Genomic DNA, 23135 nt, shown 5'->3' with positions numbered 1-23135 from the left:
CTATGTGGAATAGATATAAAGAAACCGGTTTTCATTTTCAAAGAAGTAACATGAGATTTGATTGCTCACACTCCGTGAAGCACATGGGGACATTCATCACAGTCTACTAAATAAAGAGCGATTTTTTCATTGCCACACCTTAAATGCATAATAGCAACTGAACATTAAAAATTTCAGTGTTTAAGTAACTGATAAGCTCCTCTTACTCCTCAAAGTGTTTAACTGAGAAGATAGAAAAAAATGTTTTCAACTATAGTTATAGTAATTATAAAAACCAAAGAGAAGCCTCCAGAGTCCCTTAAGCTGGATATCACAGACAAAGCAGACAGTCCTCTGATGAGCTATGATGTGATCTTTGTGTGGCTAATGTTTAAGAGGAATGATGGAGTTCACAAGCTAGGAAAGTTTGCCGTGAAATTCCTCAACTTAGGGAGAGAGGAATGTCAACAGGAACAATGAAGTCTCTAGGAAAACCAAGGAAATAATTTTCACTCCCAGATATGTTTCTTCTCTTGGAAATCCCAACAAACCTGAAGAGGGAGTTTCTTGTGGAATTCGGAAGAGGCGGTGATAGCAATAACCAGGTACAACTAATGCACTGTAGGTGTTAACAATCTACCATGCCCTACTTATGTATTGATTTGAAATCAATATGACTGATTTAGTCAGCCCTCTGGCCCAGTGAATTCAAGGCAATCAAATAGTAAACGCAGATAGCTACACAAATGTGATCATTCTTATTTAAATAAGCTACACTGGAAAATAAAAATAGCAGCAACTATAAAAATGAAAATAACGATAGCTAATATTTGCTGAGACTTTGTCCCAGTTGCTCCCTGTGGATTATATGTTGCATTTAATCCTTACAATACCCTCTCTGAGATATATATTATCTGGCAAAACTCATGCTACTACCTTTTTCTGTTTGAATAAGCATTCCAACGCACTCTGTTGGTAATCTTTTCCAAGGCATAAGCATATTCTGCCTTGATTTCTGAGTTATGTGCTTGCTTATCTCTTTTTCCTGATTATAAACACCTTGAGAGCAGGAAGCATTACAGCAAAATAACAGTGCTTGCTATTTAAGTGAGAATCAATACATATTTACTGGATTGAACTGAATTAATTTGCATTGAAATGTAGATTGTAACTGTGCAGGAAAAATCCAAATTACATAGGAGTTAATTAGCAAGTCACTGCTCAGACTCCAGGTGTTTATATCAATTACTAGAAGATGCATATGGTTTTAAATTTAAGCCAATTTGCTCTTTCTACATTTCTATTCTACCGTAATTGAAAATATTATCAACCATTGTTATCCTGTTGAAGGATAGGATGGCTAGAAATCAGGGTATGAAATGAGGAGCAGACCCCAAAGCATATAATTCCATGTAGCCAGATATTGCTATGCAAGATTATTGATGCAGTAATTAATGCAAATATCACAGGTCATGGGAAAAATGTATTATACTGAATTCATTAAAATGTTACTCTAACATGCATTTTTGATGTTCTCTTTCTTACTATTACTTTCATTTTGTAGGTATTGTCCTGGATCATAGCTTTTAATGACTTTGTGTCATAAAATATAGTTTGCTTTGGACTGCATTGAAAAGGTGGATAATTAATTTGTTGGCAGAGAAACATACCTAAAGAATAAAGGTAACTTTCTCAGGAACTTAACGGAAGCATACTGCTGAGCAAGGCTAAGTATGCTGGACCCACAAGTCATTCTAGTCATTTTCTGTCACATACTGCAACAATCTTCTGAAAAGATATTTACTATTACTTTTTTCTTATATAGTTTTAGATAAAGAGACTTGCACAGGAAGTGTTGATATTGTTCTCCTAAGGTCAATAATTATATCATTTTTGGAACTAATGTTGGATTTATGAACTTTTATTTTGTACAGGTCATAGAACAATTTACAGTAGTGTGAAACTTCTTGTAGCTGCTCATATAATCTGTTTCCATTTTCTATTATCAACTATTACTAATTTGAGATAAAAATTATTCAGAAAATTACTACTAAACTGGAAAATCTTTTTTTTTTTTTTCTTTTTTTCTGGCAGAGCTACCTGAGGTTTTATTTTGGACAAAAAAAAAAGCAACTGAATTGTTTTGTAGCTGGAGAAATGGGTAAGAGGCCCAGGCAGTAAACTCCCTGGCAGGTGAGCTGAGGGCTAGGGCTGAGCCTCAGGTGCGTCTCCCATTCCCTGTGCTACTCCGCAAGCGGCCTCCCTCCCAGGCTCTGGGGCAGCCTTAAGAGGGTAGGCTGGGAGGGGCTGCCGCACCTGTCACTTGGGCAGGACGTCAGGAAGTCAGAGGACTCGGACACCAGCTTCCCATCGCGGGTTTCAATCTTCTTCACAATCACGGTGCTGGTGGAGCTGGTGCGGCTGAAGAAGCTGGAGTCCATGCCAGAGCCAAAGCTCGAGCCCAGGCTGTACCCGGGGCCCGGGCTTGTGAGGGACCCCATAGACCGAGCTCAGACCACTTGCCACTGGTGGTCTTCCTATGGATGAACACTAATGTTCTGCATCCCAGACTCCAGCCAGCTCTCTTCGCCCTCCAGCAGCTTCCTGTAGGTGGCAATCTCGATGTCCAGGGCCAGCTTGACTTTCATCAGCCTCTGGTACTCACGCAGCTGCCACGCTATGTCCTGCTTGGCCCGCTGCAGGGCAGCCTTCAGCTCGGACAGCTTGAATTTGGCATCCTTAATGGAAAGCTCCCCACGCTGCTCGGCATCTGCAATGGTGGCCTCCAGGGAAACCTCTGGCCTTTGAGGCCCTCCGTCTCAACCTGGAGCTGGCTGATGTTCTAGTTCATCTTAGAGATCTGAGTCTTTGTGCTCTGCAGGTCATCCGCGTGCTTCCCAGCCAGCGTCTGCAGCTACTCATACTTGATCTGGTACATGCTGTCAGCCTCAGCCCGGCTGCGGTTGGCAATCTCCTCGTAATGTGCCTTGACCTCAGCAATGATGCTGTACATGTCCAGGGAGCGACTGTTGTCCACGGACAGCACCACAGACGTGTCGAAGATCTGGGACTGCAGCTCCTGGATCGCCTCTTCATACAGCTGCCTGAGGAAGTTATCTTGTCAGTCAGCCCTTGCAGGCCAGACTCTAGCTCTACCTTGTGCATGTAAGCTTCATCCGCTTCCTTCTTGATAAGGACAAATTCATTCTCCATCTCTGTACGCTTATTGAACTCATCCTGGTACCTGTTCTTGAAGTCCTCCACCAGCCCCTGCATATTGCCAAGCTTCGCCTCCAGCTTCAGCTTCTGTGGCCCAGAGTCTCCAACTGCTGCCTAAGGTTGTTGATGTAGCTCTTGAACATGTTCTCCATGTTGCACTGAGCTGTCTTCTGCTGCTGCAGGAGGCTCCACTTGGTTTCCAGCAACTTGTTCCACTGCTCCAGGAACCATACCTTGTCTATGAAGGAGGCAAACTTGTTGTTGAGGGTCTTGATCTGCTCCTTCTCCTGGGTGCACACAGCCTGGATGCTGGGGTCCACCTCCAGGTTAAGGGGGCTCAGCAGGCTCTGGTTGACCATGAGGGCGGTGATGCCTCCCATGCCGCTGGCCCCACCATAACGTCTACCCAGGCCACCCAAGAAGCTGCTGTTGCTGCCCTCTCGGGAGAAGCTTGAGGAGCTGGTGCGGGCACTGGGCCCACTCGTGTAGGAGCAGCTACTGAAGTCCCAGGGGCCAGAGGTGGACACCTTGTAGGACTTCTGGGTCACCCTGATGGACAAGGTGGAAGCAGGAGTGGAGGCAGACAGGTGGGCTGAACCAGGCAGAGATCCCAGAAGGAGCAGAGAAACCGCTTCTTGGTGGAAAATCGTTTTATACTTTAGGATTTGTATTCCAAAGTATCAGTAAGCTTTCAAAAATGGTAACTATGACCCATGATAAGAGGTAATATTACAGCGTGACCCACGCAAAAACAAACATATATAAAACATGAATCAAAAGCTTTATTACATAGTACCTATCCTTACTATACACAACTAATTTTGACATTTTCTGTTAAATACTATTTTATTTCATGTTTTAAAAATACTTATCATAACATTAAATTAATTTCACAACCAATAATAATCACAGCCTTCATTTTTTTAAATGTCATGAACATTAGAACGATGATATAAATTAGAAGTGAGCTATTCTTAAATATATCCTTTTCTCTAGTGATTCCTTACAGATTTCCAAAAACTGCCACTTAGCACCTCAGCTAAATGATTAGATTTGTGGTTATAGACATGAATACTTTGCCTGTAAAGGTGATGTAAGTACTTCATCTTTTGGGTGTGTGGTATGTTAGTTTTGATTCAGAGCTGTAGACCCAGGCAACTGTTAGGTATGGGCAGAAATATTGATAATTTTTTCCTCCACAGAGATGAGAGTTCTTGAGAAAAACAATGAAGTACATGATAGAAATAAAAAGGAAGACTATGAGATACAGCTGAATAAAGATAAAAGTAATAATTAGTCTCTCCTTTCCCAGTCCCAGCAAATGGGATTATCTGGCCAGGTCAGTATCTATCTTGACAGAGAAAAGTGAAATTCCTTCTCAGACATCTGCTTGTAGTTTCAAAGTAGAAATTAACAAATAACAAAATCACCAAAAGAAACTATAAAGGAGAAATACTTTTCTTCATTTTCTTAAAATTTTTATCTATAAATTCAGAGGATAATAATTATTTAAACTATTTAAATTAATAATTTCCCCCATGTTGCTGACATTGTGTAAAGAAAGATTAATAGTAATATTTGTTGAATTAAATTTATTAATATGTCCAACTTATTAAAAAATATTTTTAATGAATTAATAAAAATCTTCTCAAAGACTTATGAGAAATGTTTAATATTACCTAGTCTTCTAAAGTAAGTTTATATTTGAAAATATGTAAAGTACAGTTTCTCTAACGTATTTTTTTAGTTCATTCATATTTACCATCTGCAATTATTAAATTATTCAAACAATTTCTTCATTCCAGTATCTTCTTACTTCTACTTAATTCAACGTCTAATCACCAGATGAGACAGTATTCTGGAAAACCAATATGTATTTCATTATCCTTCTACCTCATATAGCCAGTGCCTTCTAGTTTATATCCAAGGCCCTAAAATTAGAAATAAAGGTTTCCCTAACCTGGATCTAGCCAGTCTATCTCAGTCTAACTCCTTACTTCACTGTGTGTTCAACACTGTGGACAAATGGAAGCCAATGATAATCCCGAAAGACACACCCACAAACACCATAAATCCAAATGTTGAGCTCACAAAAGATCAAAATCCCTGACACCATAACTCTGCAGAAAGTAATTTAAAAATTATTTAAAAGATATTTACATTTTTTGAAAGGAGATTTATTTGAGAAACCTACAAAAACACAGCAGAACACTCATAAGCCACTTTACCCAATAACATAGGCAATAATAACACAGATTTAAAGTACGAACATTCAAGTATACTGATAGTCACACTGATACAACAGTTATGGGCAGATGAACTACATTCACAAAAAATAGGTCAAGGCCGGGCGCGGTGGCTCAAGCCTGTAATCCCAGCACTTTGGGAGGCCAAGAGGGGCGGATCACAAGGTCAGGAGATCGAGACCATCCTGGCTAACATGGTGAAACCCCGTTTCTACTAAAAAATACAAAAAACTAGCCGGGCGAGGTGGCGGGTGCTTGTAGTCCCAGCTACTTGGGAGGCTGAGGCAGGAGAATGGCGGGAACCCAGGAGGCGGAGCTTGCAGTGAGCTGAGATCCCGCCACTGCACTCCAGACCAGGCGACAGAGCGAGATTCCGTCTCCAAAAAAAAAAAAAAAAAAAGGTCAAAAAGCTAAATGTATGAATACCTATCACTATGGTTGGTAATAGTGTGTTTTAGGACTGCCGTCCTAAATACTATGAGGAACAAACTAAGTCTTTTGACATGATTGATCGAAAACCAGGATGGGTTACAACTGTACCAATCACCCAAGAAACCACGATCTCAAAAAATTTTATCTTTCACAAATGCAGATGTACAAAAATTGTCTTCATTTACTGAGGAAATTCCAATGGTTTTGCATACATGCCCCAATGCTTACACTCAAAGTCAATGTTGTGATAATGCACTTTCACGGAATCATATTTGCAAAAAATGCATAAAACAAATTAGAAATTTCTAGAAGTCTCTACACAATCTATACCTCCAGTACTGGAAATGATGCAAAGATAGAATACATATCATAGAGAATTGCAAAAGAAAAAAATGCCAAGAATGTAAAATACTGGGGAAAAACTGAAAAAAGTAAAAGAAAAAAACTCCAGAAAACTGAAAAGAAAATTTAGCATTTGAAAATGTGTATTACAAGGATAGATTATGAGCAATTGCACAGAGATAGTTCATAAGAGCTGGCTGACTTTCACGACATTAACAATATTTTGTACCCTAGCATCACAATGAGTAGCTGATTTGTTTTCTTTTACAACGTGGCTTTTCTCAAACAATATGTTCACCTTCACTTTCTACATGGTGCTGCTCTTTTTGAAATGCTTCTATGATTTGATATACACAGACATTAAGATTTTCTATTATATTTTCCCATCTTCTGTGCCATGCTTCTGTGTTGTTTTGCATACACAGAAATCTATTCCACAGGCACTTATATACAGACCACAAATTTGGCAGAAACGATAATGGTGATCAAACAGCAACATCATTGCTTAAGTGTCTTCTTATCCTACCATGCATATAATTATTTATGCAACAGTCAGCAACTTCACGAGCTTCTTCAGACAGCTTCAATTCATTAGAAGCTCCTGGAATATCATCAGCTGAAGGAAATGCCAACGCAGGCAATGACGCATTTTTAAACTGAAGTTCTCATTGTTGCTGTAACATGTGGCCAATCCTCTCCTCTGAATTTTCTGCCAAATGCATTGGCTGAATGGAAAAAAACAAACCTTATTGGTAACACCTTGAAATTCACTTTTAAAGCCTTGATGGCACCTAGTTCTAAATCCATCATTATGGCTTGGGGATTCAATTGAAATTCATTTTCTTCTGCAAAAAGACAGTAACAAGGTAATTGTTCTGCCTAACAATGCAACTATCCTGTGATTGTGATTTTCAGGATTTTAGGCATCAGGAATTTAAACTTTAGGGATATTGATCTTTAGGAAATTGGATCTTTTGGTATCTTATGGCCTCAGGATGGTGTCTTTCAGGATTATGACCCAAACCTCAAGAAATCTGTCCCTTTAAATATAGATGTATTTGTCTTTCTGCCTTAAGTAATATTCATCCCTCTTTCAAGAAAGGCTTCTCATTGTTTCAGCATCCAGCTAAATCCCACCCTTTACTTAAGGAGAAATTCAAGTCTTACCCAAACTCTCCTCAGGTCTTTCTATCTTGTGAGTAAAAATGGGGTTCATATTTCTGCATGGCTTATTCTTCTATAACTTAGTGGTTTTTTAAAAAAACTATTAATCACACTTATTAGTATTTCTCTTTCTTTCTCATATTAGGAATTTGGAAGAGGGTTGTCTAAGCAATTCTGGCTCAATATCTCATGAGGCTGCAGTCAGATGTGGGTCAGGACATAGTCATCTGAAGACTGACTATGTGTGAAAGATACGCTTACTCACGTGGATGGCAAGTGTGGGCTTTTGGTGGGAGGTCTCAGTTATCCTCCCTGTGGGCCCTTCCATAGGGCTGCTTGGTTTTCCTCAAGACATGGAGTTTAGTTTCTCCCACAATCCCAAACAACAAGGTGGAAGTTGCAATGCCTTTTATGTCCTAACCTCAGATATCATACACCATCACTTCCACAGTATTCTATCGGTCGCATGGGTCAGCACTAATTAATGTATATGGGCTCTACCCAAGGACATGAATATCAGAAGCCAAGGACTGCTGGGAGGCCTTTGGGAGGCCAGATACCACAGCATTAATTATAATAAATGGCCTATTTAGGGTCTGCTTCTACCCACTATTTGAAATACCTGGAGTCCCTCAAAGTTTCCCTTTATTATTTCTATAAGTATCTCATATGGATTGAAGCACAGAGTTATCTCAGCCACCACACAATCATTGCCATTTTTTTCTCTCTTTTGGCCTCAGGCTTATGAAATCCCATGAAGGCCCCTTTCTTCAATACCTGGCACAAATCCTGATCATTGTGACTGAATACACACCATGCACATGCCCCACTGGGCCAAATCCTCTCTGCTGTGCCAAACATGATGTGGTGCCCAAAGTTGCGAACCTTGGGAGGCCTCCCATACGTTTGATGCCATCAGGTGGCAGGCACACTCTGTTGTCTGTTCTCTGCACATGTATGGTAGAATGAATCCCAGGGAGTCAGCCCTTGTGGCACTGTACATTATATGGTTATGGAGCTCCCAGTGATTTCAGATCTTTTGATAAAAGAGCCCTTTCATGTGTTACCTCAGTTTTCCTAGCACTGGACCTAAGTTGTTTTAGGCTGAAGGATTAGCTGAGTGATAGGCATTATTCTATATTAAAAACAGCTCTTCACTTCCAGTACCTATCATATTATGGCATAGTTATGTGCCAAATTTCTTTCTCCCTTGTAATAATTATTTCCCAAGAGGTTTGCTTTCTCATAAAAATCTGTCTCTACGAGTCCTAAAGTCCATTCAATTTAGGTTCAATTGGGACTCCAACTACACTCCTCCTGCTAATATTCTTAAGAGGTCGCTAGTCTCAGAAATGCACAATCTTTTTATTGGAATAAACAGAATCTTTTCCTAGGCTTGACTCTGAGGGATGCTGTTATCAAGATAACAAATAGCCAAGAGCCACCTGTGTAAAGACTTTCCAGAAGCTCTAATGACAGAAGTAGTAGAACAACATTGATTTAACATCTCTTGTGAAAAGTTGATTTAGAATAGCTTTATCCGTTCCCTCACAGTATCACTTAAGGAGGCAAAGAGACTAGTTATATATTTCATAGGTTTTGAAGAAAAAAAAGGTTGAAATTAAAAGCCCAGTTTATCCACATAGCAGCAAAATATATTTGGTAAGTTACTAAGTCTAATTTTCCTCATCTGATATTATATGGTTATCATAAAAATTACCTAAGACTGTTCAAGTCTTTGTTTAAAAATAAATGATAGGAACGTTCACTATTATCATTAACATCCTAATAATTACTGAGAATGTCCCATAACAAGACTTCTCATCATTCTGTAAAACTCCCTTTTGTAGCTTTGGGGCTAATAGTGGACTGAGGTCCAGCCTGTAGCTGATTTTCCAGGTCATATCATCAACAGTACCCTCTTTGTCCCCAGAGTCAAATTTTAATTTTGGATCTTCAGGGCACAAGCAAGTGGGAGATTGAATCTCAACTTACTTCTAGTCTTTATTATGGGACTTGGAATAGACAAAACTCTATTGTTAATATCAAATTTGAAATCAATTTGAAAGGCAAATTCATGGAGTTTCTGACTACATTCCCTGCTCTGTTCTTTCCTTCTTGGTGGTTGTCTTCCTCCCCCTGCCTTTCCTCAGAATTCATCAATCAAAATCTCCCTGGAACTATGCTTCTCAAAGTACGGTCCCTACAGTGCTTACCACTTCAAGAAGGAAAGCATAATAGTTGAAGTTAAGATTCCCAGGCCCCAACCCCAAATCTCTCTCTCTCTCTCTCTCTCTCTCTACATATATATGTATATACACATATATATACACATATATACACATATATACACACACATATATACATATATATAAAACATACAAGTGTGTGTATATATATATATAACATGCACATAAACATATATATGTGTGTGGTTTTTTTCTCAACACACTTCTGAGGTGATTGATGTTCAGGAGCTTGGATCCAAACTTTGGGTAGCACCACCTGACTGCACAAAATGTTTGGGAGCCATGGTATCAAACCATCATTAATTAAGCCTCATGTTTAAAAGACCAGAAAAGCTAGGCTTGACATGGCTTACCAAGTAAAACTGGACTTTAACATTACTAAAATTTTGCTTTTGCTGTGGCTGTGTGCCACAAGAAGAAATGGTATTAATGAAACAGTAATGAAATGATTGATTGTTCCAATTCGCAGTTCTATATGTTTATTACACACAATATTAGGGAAGAACTTAATGATCAGCCACTAGTTTGGGTCACCTCAAAGTTAATTCTAGGCTAGTGAAATGCTGGATAACTTGTAGCTGTTCCAATGATTAGTGCTTTCCCATCTTGGGTTTTGCCCATCTTTATGCTGTAAATGATTTTCTATTTCTCCTCCTCTATCAATTTGTATTAAGTGTGGGAATCATACTTTCTTTCCTTTTATCCTAGCCACCATTAAAATATTTTACTCTAGCAACCATTTGCTTAGAGTGAACCTCATCTCACCTACTACTTCTATTACTGTCGATAAAAAAGCTTTTTTTCCACAATTACAGGCACAAATGTCCTACAGTCTGATATATCTTTAAAAAAGGAATCCATATGGTCATGGGGCTTTTTCTTTGGCTTAAAACACCTATGTACCCATCACCAAGCATTCCCCCACAATTGTAAGACATTCTTTGCCCTGATAGAGCAGATATTATTCCCTATGGGTCCTGTAGGGTTCAATCAACACACTGTTCATTCTATTTTCCATCCCTACTTCCTTTTACACAATGCCTTGGTGGAAAGTTCCTGCTAGGGTCAAAACGTTCTTTGACTAATGCTGGCAGGGACCCTCTAGTCTCCAGGGAAGACCATCACTCTTCCCTTGGAAACTAAACAGCCTTTTCTACTAGCTGCAACAATATTTCTAACCCAGTTTTCTATTGCTATGCCCAGGCTTGGAGATATATAAATAATCTCTGGCAGTACACATTTTCTCTATGCTCATGCTATTATCTGTTTAATACAAGGCAGTTAGTTCTCATCTTTGGGTAGCAATTAGTCCATGCTATGAATAGATGCTATACTAGAATTACTAATTACCCAGAGAAACCCAAGGAATATAATTTCTGTTTCACAGAGCACACCAGCCTGACGATTAAGAAAAATCATAATGGCAGTATATTATTTCTCTAATTTGGCTCCATTTCATGACTGTGGAATTTGCAGGCTTCCTTTTCCTTGGTGCCCACACACAGAAACTTCTGAGCTCTCACATTGCCTCTGTCAGTCCCTCCTTTCCTACTTTGGCTCTGACACACTGTGGTAGCCTAGATGGCTTCTGTCTGTGAAACCCCTTCCAGGCCCCTCTCCATAGGCAGGGAAGGTAGTGCCATTTCACACTTATGCCCTCTGCAGTCCAAGGTACTCTTAATGCTCCAACCACCCAGGGAAGCCCCTCTTCCTCATAACAAAGTTACACCCTGGGAGCACAAAGCAGAGTTGCTTTGTGGTCAGTATATCATCTTCCAGAAATTTTGGTAATGTTTGTCTTTTCTAGAAAACTTCATTTTTCTCAAAGCAGCTTTCTCCACATTCCTGTTTGTCCAGGATAAACAGTCCATTTAAGTACAGCATCAAGCTGTGTTCACTCCTTCTCTAACACTAGGACCTGACAAATGTAACAAATCTTTTTAGGAAGAGTTTATTCCCAGGATGCTTTTAAGTGTTCCATGCAAACGTATTCTCAGCATGTTCACTTTATCAGTGTCATAGATATACACGGTCCAACTTTTAGGGTGAACAGAGTTTTGCCTTATGCTCAGCTCTCCCCTTCCTCCACCTCTGCCTTTGCTAACTTCCACGAAGTACTCAAAATCCAACACTTGGTTGAAGGTACAGTCTTGAGTAGGTTACTAATTTTTTTATGAGACTTTAAGATGCTCAAGGCTGGTGTATTAGTTGTCTATTGCTGCATCACAAATTACCCCAAAATGTCATGACTGCAAACAACAAGGGTTTGTTATCTCACAGGCTCTGTGAGTCAGGCACGTGGGAGCAGCTTAGCTAGCTGGGTCTATCTCAGAACCTCCCATGAGGCTGCAATCAAGGTGTTGGCCAGGGATGCAGTTAACTCCAAAGTCAATTCAGAGACCTTTATAAAAAAAAACATTTACAGTGTTATGCCAAATTAGATATTGATTACATATATCATAAAATTAATAAATCAAGCAGATTTTTCTACTTTATAATTCATGTCAAATTTAATAGTCTCTTCACTGATTCTTTGTACTGAGAAAGGGCATTTTCATTTTCCCCCTCATTCTTAAGACTAACAAAGGACATTCTGTAATCTTCAATTTCTTGGGTACCAAGATGCTCTTATTTATTCCTTATATTTCTCAGTAGCTTTAATTTGGATAAATGTTTTCAGAATTTTTTTTTTTTTTCAAACCTCACGCTCAGGTCATTGTTGACTCTAGACTGAAAACACCAGTTCTTCCTCAAATCAGTCGCCCCCTAAGAGTTGCTCACAACATGGTAACTGGCTTCCCTCAGAGTAAGGACTCAAAAAAACAGAGGCAGATAGAGAAAGAGGGAGAGACAGATACAGACGGAGAGAGAGAGAGAGAGAGAGAGAGAGAGAGACAGAAACAGAGAGACACACAAAGAGAAAGAAAGAGAAGGAAGGAGATGCTCAGAATTCCTATGTCTGGCTACATGGATTTTGTGTATGTGATTTTTTCCATTGTAATTTAACAATATTTCAGGGTAGAGTCATTTTATAGTGTTTATTAGGAAATTCTAATGAGTATTGCGCTCAAGGAGAACTCTTTAGAAATGGCATGCGACAACTATGTGAATATTAATTCATTGCCATTACACTGAACACAAAATAATAAATATATCCAAAGTAATTGACTGTTTAAAATCACATTTGCAAAACAGCCTGTGGCTAAACTGCTTGTTAACTTGGCAGTGGCAAAATAGGACAATTTTATACTGAAATGATTTTTATATAAAAGGTCTCTGCCAGAACTAAGGACTTTCCTGGAAATGATTTGTAAAAGGCTTTGCATAGAGACATACTGCAAATAAGGCCACCAACTTCTTATTTCTACAGTCATTCTTTATTGTTGTAAGCTGAATAATACCCACCCCCCAACCCCAGAGATGTCACATTGTAATCCTTGGGATCTGTGGCCTTATATGGAATATCTACAATTAATAGGTGGCCTTACATGGTAAAAGAGGCTGTAGACATGATCAAATTAAGGGTCTTTGAATGGGGAGATTATTCTGGATTATCTGAATAGGCCCAGTGTAATCACAAGGGTCTTTATAAGAGAAAGAGGTGTGGCCTGGCATGGTGGCTTAAGCCTGTAATCCCAGCACTTTGGGAGGCCAAGTTGGGCAGATCATGAGGCCAGGAGTTCAAGACCAGACTGACCAACATGATGAGACCCCCACTCTACTAAAAATACAAAAATTAGCTGGGCATGGTGGTATGCACCTGTAATCCCAGCTACTTGGGACACTGAGGCAGGAGAATAGCTTGAACCCAGGAGGCGGAGGTTGCAGTGAGCTGAGATCGTGCCACTGCACTCCAGCCTGGGTGACAGAGTGAGACTCTAACTCAAAAAAAAAAAGAAGAAGAAGAAGAGAGAGAGGTGTCTCAGAGTGAGAAAGATGACTAGGTAGTGACACAAGCAGAGGGACAGAGAGAAAGAGATTTGGAGATGATGTACTGCTGACTTTGAAGACGGAGGAAAGGAGTCACAGTCAGGAAATACTCTGGCCTCCAGAGTATTTCTACTTGCTAGAGAAGGCAAGTAGATGGATTCTCTCCTAGAGCCTCTAGAAGGAACCAGCCTTGCTAACACCCTGACTTTGGTCCAGTGACACTGATTTTGAACTTCTGGCCTCCAAAATTGTAAGAGACTAAATTTATGTTGTTTTAAGCCTCCAGGTAATTTGTAGTAACTCATTACAGCAGTAATAGGAAACTAATATAATTATAAAAGAAATAGTGATGAGTCTGTCAGCATTTTTAGAAGTATTCCATGATAGGTTAAATGTCTTGAAGCTTTTTTAACAAACCTGTAGCCAACCCAGTTCTCCAAATACAGAGAGAAGCATCATTTCCACATGATGGAAGAGCTAGACTAAGAGGGCATTCCTCCTCAAGAAGACCTCTCCCTCTTCCAAGTGGAGGTGGGGCTGGGAGCACAGCCTGAGCATCAGCTGGGGTACAGATCCTCTACCAAGGGACACAGAAGGGGAGAAACCCTGGCAGCAACTATTCCCTGGGATCCCCAGTGGGCAGAGCCCAGGGACTGCAGGCATCATTGTTTCCATAGCAACCCATGGATTTTTTTTTTTTTTTGGAAGATTATATGGTGGCTCTATTCCTGCAGAAAATTAGGATTATTCACCCATTTCTACAAAGATGTATAAATTAAGAAATATGAAGCATATCCGTGTCTCCCATGGCCCAAGTTAAGCACTCCAATCCTTCCCTGAACTTTTCATTTCATGCTGAATTGACCATGAAATGAAATTTCAAACAAGGTTCTTAGAGCTCATGTTAGAGAAAGTTACTTGTAAGACAAAAGTACTTATTTTACAAAATATGTATACCTCTCCCACAAATATTCCATATAGTTTCAGAATCAAAACTAATTTATGAGACAAAGGTTTAACATATTTCTAGCCACTGTGGCTTTGTTTTATTTAGAAGACATTTTACTATAGCATTTAAAGAACCACTTGTGCATGGGAGATGAAGAGTTGGCAGACCTCTTTCTTACAAAAATGGAAGCCGTCAAGGGGACTTTGTAAAAATCTCAGAAATGAAAGTGTATGATAGCTCATTGGAGGAATGCCACTAACTACTGGGGAGTGATGCTGGTAGGCAGAGGGCATTTTCAGCTCATAATTGGGTTTCAGTGGCTTGGCTTGGGAGGCTTCACTGAGGAAAAGACTCAGGGCTCATTAGGCAAAAAAAGTATAAAAGCTAAAAGTAGTGATGTGTACAGTGCCTCCAGCTGCCTATCCCTTCTTCTAGTTGACCCCAAAGAGGGGCTCACTGGCAGGGAGGGCTGCTGTGCCTATTCTGTGGCAGGGCAGGCACTCCAAGTGAACATTCCCAGCATGAACACCACTACATAAACTAAAAAAGATTTCTGTAATTTAATGCTCAACAAAGAATCTGGCAGAGCCTTGTCCTGAATCCCACGGCACTCTATTCCTCAGTCTTCAAGGGTAAGGAGAAGCCCCTGGTGACTCCACAACCTCCCACAATCAACCATATTAAACTCAAGTCTCTGCCAACAGCACCTACCTTCAGAAGGACCTGTCCCCATGTAAGTGCCCACATGAGGCTGGACTCAGGGGGCCATAATGCCTGTCCACCAAGAGTTTTCCACATTTTCCCTGGTCCTCAATATCTCCATACTAGATAACCATGACATCATCCTCACCTGAAGGACCCACAAGCTAAAATTCTTTGAGCATTGCTGTCAACACTGCCTGCAACTCTGGAGGAATGCCATCCCCAGTTCTTCTCTTCTTTGACCAGCCCATTGCAGGGCAGATGTGCTGCCTCCCAGGGGATATGTTCACATACTCCCACTCCCCCTATATCTGGAGAGTAATCACATTATAGACCTAATAGTGATACAGACTTTTTTGTTTGTTTGTTTTTTGGCCAGATTCAAAGACCTCTGAAGACACATAGCTCTACCCTCTGCACTGCACACAACTGCGAAGGGGTCTCAGGCACTCTGTCACTTCAGTTCTTCAAAACCTAGAGAGCTTCATCTATGCAAAATAACCACAGCCCAATGAGATAACCAAGGGAGAGTCCTCATGGTCCCCATGAGTCCCAGCACCTGAGCCTATAGAGCCCAGCAACACATGAAACAACTATATTGAATAAAACAGTTCAGACTTGCAAAACCATCAAAATAAAGAAGACACTCTTACAGATTTTTCCCATGTACTTTGAGTAGATTTTCATACAGTTTTCATGTAACCTCCAGATAACTTTAAATGAATGAAATACTATCTTACCTCCTGGTCCATGGCCACAACTAAAACTTAAATGACACTTTAACAAAGTGGATTGATTTCATCTCCCTCAAATTCCTTATTCAGGCCACTCACTCACTCAAGCTAGGTACTGAGACATGTATATTCAGGACTATGAAAATTGAATTTCTGCCTTGCAGTGTTAGCGTAGAGATTTACATGCCTGTGGACAAGTTACTAACAGTTCTGAATGTTAAAACACCAAACAATCAAGGATATCCAGTGGTTCTTGGATTTGCATTAAGTGACCACTTTAAGCGCTCAATTTATCATGCCGCTCACAGGTTCTTCTGAAAGGAAAGAGATTTATTATGTATTTACACAAAGACAAAATATTTGAGTAACTGGAATCCCTGTCTGCCTCATCGTGATTTTATTCTACTCTGATCCAATCCAGGACACACAAGATGAAACTGTTTGCCCCAACATCAGAGTGGAGGCCATCCTATCTCCTCACTGGTGGAGGTAAACATTGGGCCTGCATCTTCAAGATGTTGGTCTCAGACATGGACAACTGCCTTATGAGAAAGAAAGAGTTTCTGGTCATTAGAGCCAACTTTGAGACATGAAATTCAGATAGTCTTTCATGGTGGCACAATCTTATCACTGCAGCCTTGAGTACTGAGGCAAGGGCAGACACACTGAGTCCCCTATTGGGTAAGATGGGAATGATTTTTAAATACTTCTGCTCTCATATTATTTATGGGTCAGACTGCATAAACCATCAGGGAAAAGCAAAGTTTCACAAGAGACAAAACAGAGTGGAAGAGGTTGCCCTACAGTCCCCATTTTCTCAATATAATATCCATGGAATATTGTGGCTGCTTGCCATCCTGGCCAAGGACACAGGTGAAAGCACAAGGGCTAACAAAACTTCTTGCTGTCACTGCTTGTTCCCAGGTGATATGGTTTAGCTGTATCCCCAACCAAATTTCATCTTGAATTGTAGCTCCCATGATTCCCACGTGTCATGTGAGGGACCTGATGGGAGGTAACTGAATCATTGGGGCAGGTCTTTCTCATGCTGTTCCTGTAACAGTGAATAAGTCTCATGAGATCTAATGGTTTTATAAAGGGGAGTTTCCCTGCACAACCTCTCTCGCCTGCTGCCATGTAAGACATGCCTTTCACCTTCTAGCATGACTGTGAGACCTCCCCAGTCATGTGGAACTGTAGTCCATTAAACCTCTTTTTTTTCTTTATAAATTACTCAGTCTCAGGTATGTGTTTATTAGCAGCATGAGAACAGACTAATACAATAGGATTTGTGCGGAGAATTTGCCTTTCCTCCATGACTTGCTGGCATCTGGGTGGTGGTGAGCCATTCATCAACATGCTGCCCCTTATCCCACACCTTGCCTCCTTCTGATCTAGCCACTGCTACACTGTTCACCAAGGAAATCTCCTTCTTCTGTGTGCCATTCAGACACCTGGGCTATTACTATGACTCTCAGTTTAAAAACTACTATTAAAAGCATTGTTTGAATTCTTTAGCTTTTGTATTCTTCTATCTGCTAACGTTTAGATACAAATCTACAGCCAGATGCAGAAAGTTAAACCAAACACGTGGCTGAAAGAGCATCCACTCAAGCTAACCCCATGGTCAGAAAGAAATGCAAACTATGTGGCTAGAAAAGCAATTATTGCAGGACTGGCTACATCATTTATGGGTCCGGTGTAAACTAACAACGTGGGGGCCCAATGTGGGGGTTCAAAAACTATAAGAATGTCAAGGTGGTGACAGCAGAGCATTAAACAGAACATGGGGCACTTCTAAGTACAGGGCCCTGTGCAGCTACACAGGCTGCACACACAGGAAGCAGCCCTGATTATGGGAAATCATTTCCCACTGCCCAAATTAGGAATTTTCACCAAGAATCCACCAGAACATGAGAAGCCTTTCTTCTCAACAATCCACAAGAAGCCTTGGCACACTCCAACTGGAGAAGAGAGCCTATAGATGATGGAACCAGCATCTGTTATTCTGCTGAGCCTGACCCAATGTGGCTACACCTGGGCTGTTACATTTTTTAAAAGATCCTGATCTGGGAGGAAATTCTAGATACCTCCCTTCTATTCTCACCTTGCTTGTGCTTGTTCTAGTCTTTGTAGTTTCTGCTTTCCTGGCTCCATAACTCAGCTTTGATATCTGATTCTGCTGCCTTGAGCTTGGTAATCATCCAGATGCCCCCTTCTGACTTCTCAGACTCTAGTTTCAGCTCTGGCTGGTTTCAGCTTTCCTGGCTCCCCAGGTTTTGATATCCCACATATCACATGAGACACTCTCTTTTTGTTTCCTCCCTAGTTCATTGTAATCTCACTGGCCAGACTAGCCTTCTTTCCCTTTTACATAGGGAAGGGAAAAACTAGAATCAGAAGGTAGCATATGTAACCATTACCTAGTAGTTACTTTCTTAAAAAATAGTCACTACTTGACTTCAAACTATACTGCAAGGCTACAGTAACCAAAACAGCATGGTACTGGTACCAAAACAGAGATATAGACCAATGGAACAGAACAGAGTCCTCAGAAATAATACCACACATCTACAACCATCTGATCTTTGACAAACCTGACAAAAACAAGAAATGGGGAAAGGATTCCCTATTTAATAAATGGTGCTGGGAAAACTGGCTCGCCATAAGTAGAAAGCTGAAATTGGATCCTTTCCTTACTCCTTATACGAAAATTAATTCAAGATGGATTACAGACTTAAATGTTAGACCTAAAACCATAAAAACCCTAGAAGAAAACCTAGGTAATACCATTCAGGACACAGGCATGGGCAAAGACTTCATGTCTAAAACACCAAAAGCAACGGCAACAAAAGCCAAAATTGACACATGGGATCTAATTAAACTAAAGAGCTTCTGCACAGCAAAAGAAATTACCATCATAGTGAACAGGCAACCTACAGAATGGGAGAAAATTTTTGCAATCTACTCATCTGACAAAGGGTTAATATCCAGAATCTACAAAAAACTCAAATTTACAAGAAAAAAACAAACAACCCCATCAAAAAGTGGGCAAAGGATATGAACAGACATTTCTCAAAAGAAGACATTCATGCAGCCAACAGACACATGAAAAAATGCTCATCATCACTCGTCATCAGAGAAACACAAATCAAAACCGCAATGAGATGCCATCTCACACCAGTTAGAATGGCAATCATTAAAAAGTCAGGAAACAACAGGTGCTGGAGAGGATGTGGAGAAATAGGAACACTTTTACACTGTTGGTGGGACTGTAAACTAGTTCAACCATTGTGGAAAACAGTATGGCAATTCCTCAAGGATCTAGAACTAGAAATACCATTTGACCCAGCCATCCCATTACTGGGGATATACCCAAAGGATTATAAGTCATGCTGCTATAAAGACATATGCACACATATGTTTATTGTGGCACTATTCACAATAGCAAAGACTTGGAATCAACCCAAATGTCCATCAGTGACACACTGGATTAAGAAAATGTGGCACATGGCCGGGCGCGGTGGCTCAAGCCTGTAATCCCAGCACTTTGGGAGGCCGAGACGGGTGGATCACGAGGTCAGGAGATCGAGACCATCCTGGCTAACATGGTGAAACCCCGTCTCTACTAAAAAATACAAAAAACTAGCGGGCGAGATGGCGGGCGCCTGTAGTCCCAGCTACTTGGGAGGCTGAGGCAGGAGAATGGCGTGAACCCGGGAGGCGGAGCTTGCAGTGAGCTGAGATCCGGCCACTGCACTCCAGCCTGGGCGGCAGAGCGAGACTCCGCCTCAAAAAAAAAAAAAAAAAAAAAAAAAAAAAAAAAAAAATGTGGCACATATACACCATGGAATACTATGCATCATAAAAAGGATGAGTTCGTGTCCTTTGTAGGGACATGGATGCAGCTGGAAACCATCATTCTCAACAAACTACTGCAAGAACAGAAAACCAAATGCTGCATGTTCTCACTCATAGGTGGGAATTGAACAATGAGATCACCTGGACACAGGAAGGGGAACATCACACACCGGGCCTATTGTGGGGAGGGGGAGGGGGGAAAGATAGCATTAGGAGATATACCTAATATAAATGATGAGTTAACGGGTGCAGCACACCAACATGGCACATGTATACATATGTAACAAACCTGCACATTGTGCACATGTGCCCTAGAAGTTAAAGTATAATAATAAAAAAAAAAAGAAAAAAAATAGTCACTAAAAAACCTTTACATGAATGAGGGAATACAATGGTATTCTCTGAGATCTCTTCTCCTTTCTATGGCATTTTCTCTAAGTGTCACATACTTTCTATAAATTACTAACCCCCATCTCTGACTTCATCGAAAATTTCAAACCCCTACATGGGTTCCTAGTGACTATTTTTTAAGAAAGTAACTACTAGGTCATTGTTACATATGCTGCCTTCTGATTGTAGTTTCTTTCTTTACTTGCCTGTTAACCTCCTTCTTGTAATGCTGTCTTTTAACTTTACCATTGTACTCTCCTCTCCTTCCTCATACCCAGCTGAAGTGCCTTCTCTTTTTTCTTTTCTAATTAGTCTTCCTCTTTCTACTTTGCTTCCTCCATCTCAAGCACCACAACTACCATGATCTTACTTTACTTTGCTGTAAATGTTGACATGGCACAGTGTACATTCCTGTGCTCTCTTCTCTTTTGTATGACGTTTTCCCTAAGTGTCACCACATACTTTCTACAAATTAATGACCTCCATCTCTGGCTTCATCTCAAATTTCAGGCTTGCATATTTTACTGCTTTCTTATATTCATGTATTTTGCTTACCAAACTGGCACATAGATTCTAAAAAGACTGTTATTCCCTCAGTCTTTCCCATCTTGGTAAGAGTAAATGTCAAATGTATTAAGCTAAAAACCAAGCAGGCATTAGTTATCCTGTTCTCTTCTTCACTCATTTATTACTATCAGTAAGGATTAATGTAGAGTACTACTGAATATACCTTCTGTCAATACACTTCTCTCCAAAGCCTCTGCTATCTCCTTTATCTGAACAATTATAAAAGAATAAACCTTATTTTTATAAGGTTATCAACTGCAAAGAGTTGAAATTCTCCTGGCTTTAAGTCTGTTGTTGGAATCATATAAGAACAGAAGCCTAAATCTTCATAGTCTGTATGTTGATAGCTTCAATACCATTGGTGGCCAATTGCTTTGACGGTAAGAGAAGGGTTGTTAACCTCATCTGTTATGTACAGAATACATAGATGGGAGGGCAATTAAAATTAAGATAATGGCGGGTAAAATAGTTCACACAGTCTCGATTTTGGGGGCATCTATGGTGCTAATATGAGTTAATTTTGTCGTGAGCATTAGGGAAATAATGTATAGGACTAGGGAACTAATTAGGAAAATAATTATAAGAGTGTGGTCATGAAAGTGTAGTAGTTCTTCTATAATCGGGGATGTAGCATCTTGAAGGCCTAATTGAACTGCATGAGCCAATAAGGCATATAGGGTTTAACCTATAAATTAACTTTGACAAAGTTATGTAAAAATCTTACTAATATCTTATCAAGAGGGCCACAGAGGTTATGGGATTGGCTTGAAACCAGTTTCAGGGAGTTCAATTCCTTCCTTTCTCATTTAGGTTTTCACATAGGCTGGCTCTTCGAATGTGTGGTAAAGTGGTGGACACTCTAAATTAGTAGATGGTTGTTCAATTGTTAGTACTTTTTGCTTTGAAACAAAGGCTTCTCAGATCATAAAGATTATTAGCATAACTGCTGTTAGTGAGATAAATGGGCCTACAGATGAGATAATATTTCACGTAGTGTACGCATCGGAATAATCAGAATAATGTCGAGGCATACTGGATAGGCAGAGGAAGTGCTGTGAAAAAAAGGTTAAATTAACACCTACGAATATAAAGGTGAAGTGGATTTTCGCATAGGTCTGATTAAGTGTATAAACTGAAAATAGGGGAATCAGTGGACAAAGCCTCCTATAATGGCAAATACCACTCCTACTGATAGAACATAGTGGAAATGGGCTACAACATAGTATGTGTCATGTAAGACAATATCTAATGATGAATTAGCTAATACAATGCTGGTTAAACCTCCTACTATGAAAAGGAAAATGAATCCTAGGGCTCAGAATATTGCAGAAGATCATTTGATGTTACTGCCTTTCAGGGTAGCTAATCAGCTAAAGACCTTGATGCCAGTAGGGATAACAATAATTATGGTAGCAGAAGTGAAGTATGCTTGTGTGTCCACGTCTGTTCCTACTGTAAATATATGGTGAGCCCATGTGATAAACCCTGAGAAGTCAATTGATATCATGGCTCGTACTAAGCCCATGTATCCAAATTGTTCCTTTTTTTCCAGACGAATATGTTATGATGTGGGAGATTATCCCAGAGCCTGGTAGGATAAGGACATAGACTTCAGGGTGACCAAAAAATCAGAATAAATGTTGGTACAAAATAGGGTCACCCCCACCAGCAGGGTCAGAAAAAGTAGTGTTGCGGTTACGGTCAGTTAGTAGTGTAGCAACAGTGTAGTAATGCCGGCGGCTAGGACTGGGAGGGAAAGGCGTAGAAGGACTGCTGTAATGAGGATTGATCAAACGAAAAGGGGTGTTTGATACTGGGATACAGCTGGGGGTTTTATGTTAATAATTGTGGTAATAAAGTTAATGGCCCTTAAAATAGAAGAGACATCTGCCAAGTGGAGTGAGAAGATGGTCAGGTCCACAGAGTGTCCTGCATGTGCTGAGTTTCCTGCTAAAGGGGGATAAACTGTCCAGCCGGTTCCAGCGCCAGCTTCTACTATTGAAGACGCAAGTAGGAGTAGAAAAGATGGAGAGAGGAATCAGAAGCTCATGTTATTTATCTGGGGGAATGCCATATCGGGTGCACCAATTATAAGAGGGACTAGCCAGTTGCCAAAACCCCCAATTATGATTGGTATCATGGTAAAGATTATAACGAATGAGTGGGCAGTAACAATAACATTACAGATCTGATCATCTCCTAGCAGAGCTCCTGGTTGGCCTAGTTCTGCTTGAATTAGAAGGCTTAAGGCGGTGCCAACTATCCCCAACCATGTGCCGAATAACAGGTACGGTATTCCCTTATCTTTGTGGTTAGTTGAAAACAATCAACGATTGATGAAGATAGGTGGGTGGTGGGTGTTATCTTATAA

The 23135-nt window shown here is 40.3% G+C and overlaps 1 long non-coding RNA gene and 1 pseudogene across 1 annotated transcript; one reads left to right on the top strand and one right to left on the bottom strand.

Annotated features, from left to right (window-relative positions):
* Positions 1 to 2175: 2175 nt before the first annotated feature.
* Positions 2176 to 5096, bottom strand: LOC117066031 (annotated as a pseudogene).
* A 2563-nt stretch (positions 5097 to 7659) lies between these two features.
* LOC117064872 lies at positions 7660 to 22052 on the top strand. Its single transcript, XR_004429718.1, has 3 exons — positions 7660 to 7671; positions 14460 to 14464; positions 21878 to 22052. It is a non-coding gene; the product is annotated as an uncharacterized LOC117064872 (long non-coding RNA).
* The last annotated feature ends 1083 nt before the right edge of the window (positions 22053 to 23135 follow it).

This window comes from Trachypithecus francoisi, unplaced genomic scaffold, assembly GCF_009764315.1.
Source record: "Trachypithecus francoisi isolate TF-2019V2 unplaced genomic scaffold, Tfra_2.0 Lachesis_group2, whole genome shotgun sequence".
Lineage (NCBI taxonomy): Eukaryota > Metazoa > Chordata > Mammalia > Primates > Cercopithecidae > Trachypithecus > Trachypithecus francoisi.
This window is presented reverse-complemented; position numbering and strand designations above follow the sequence as displayed.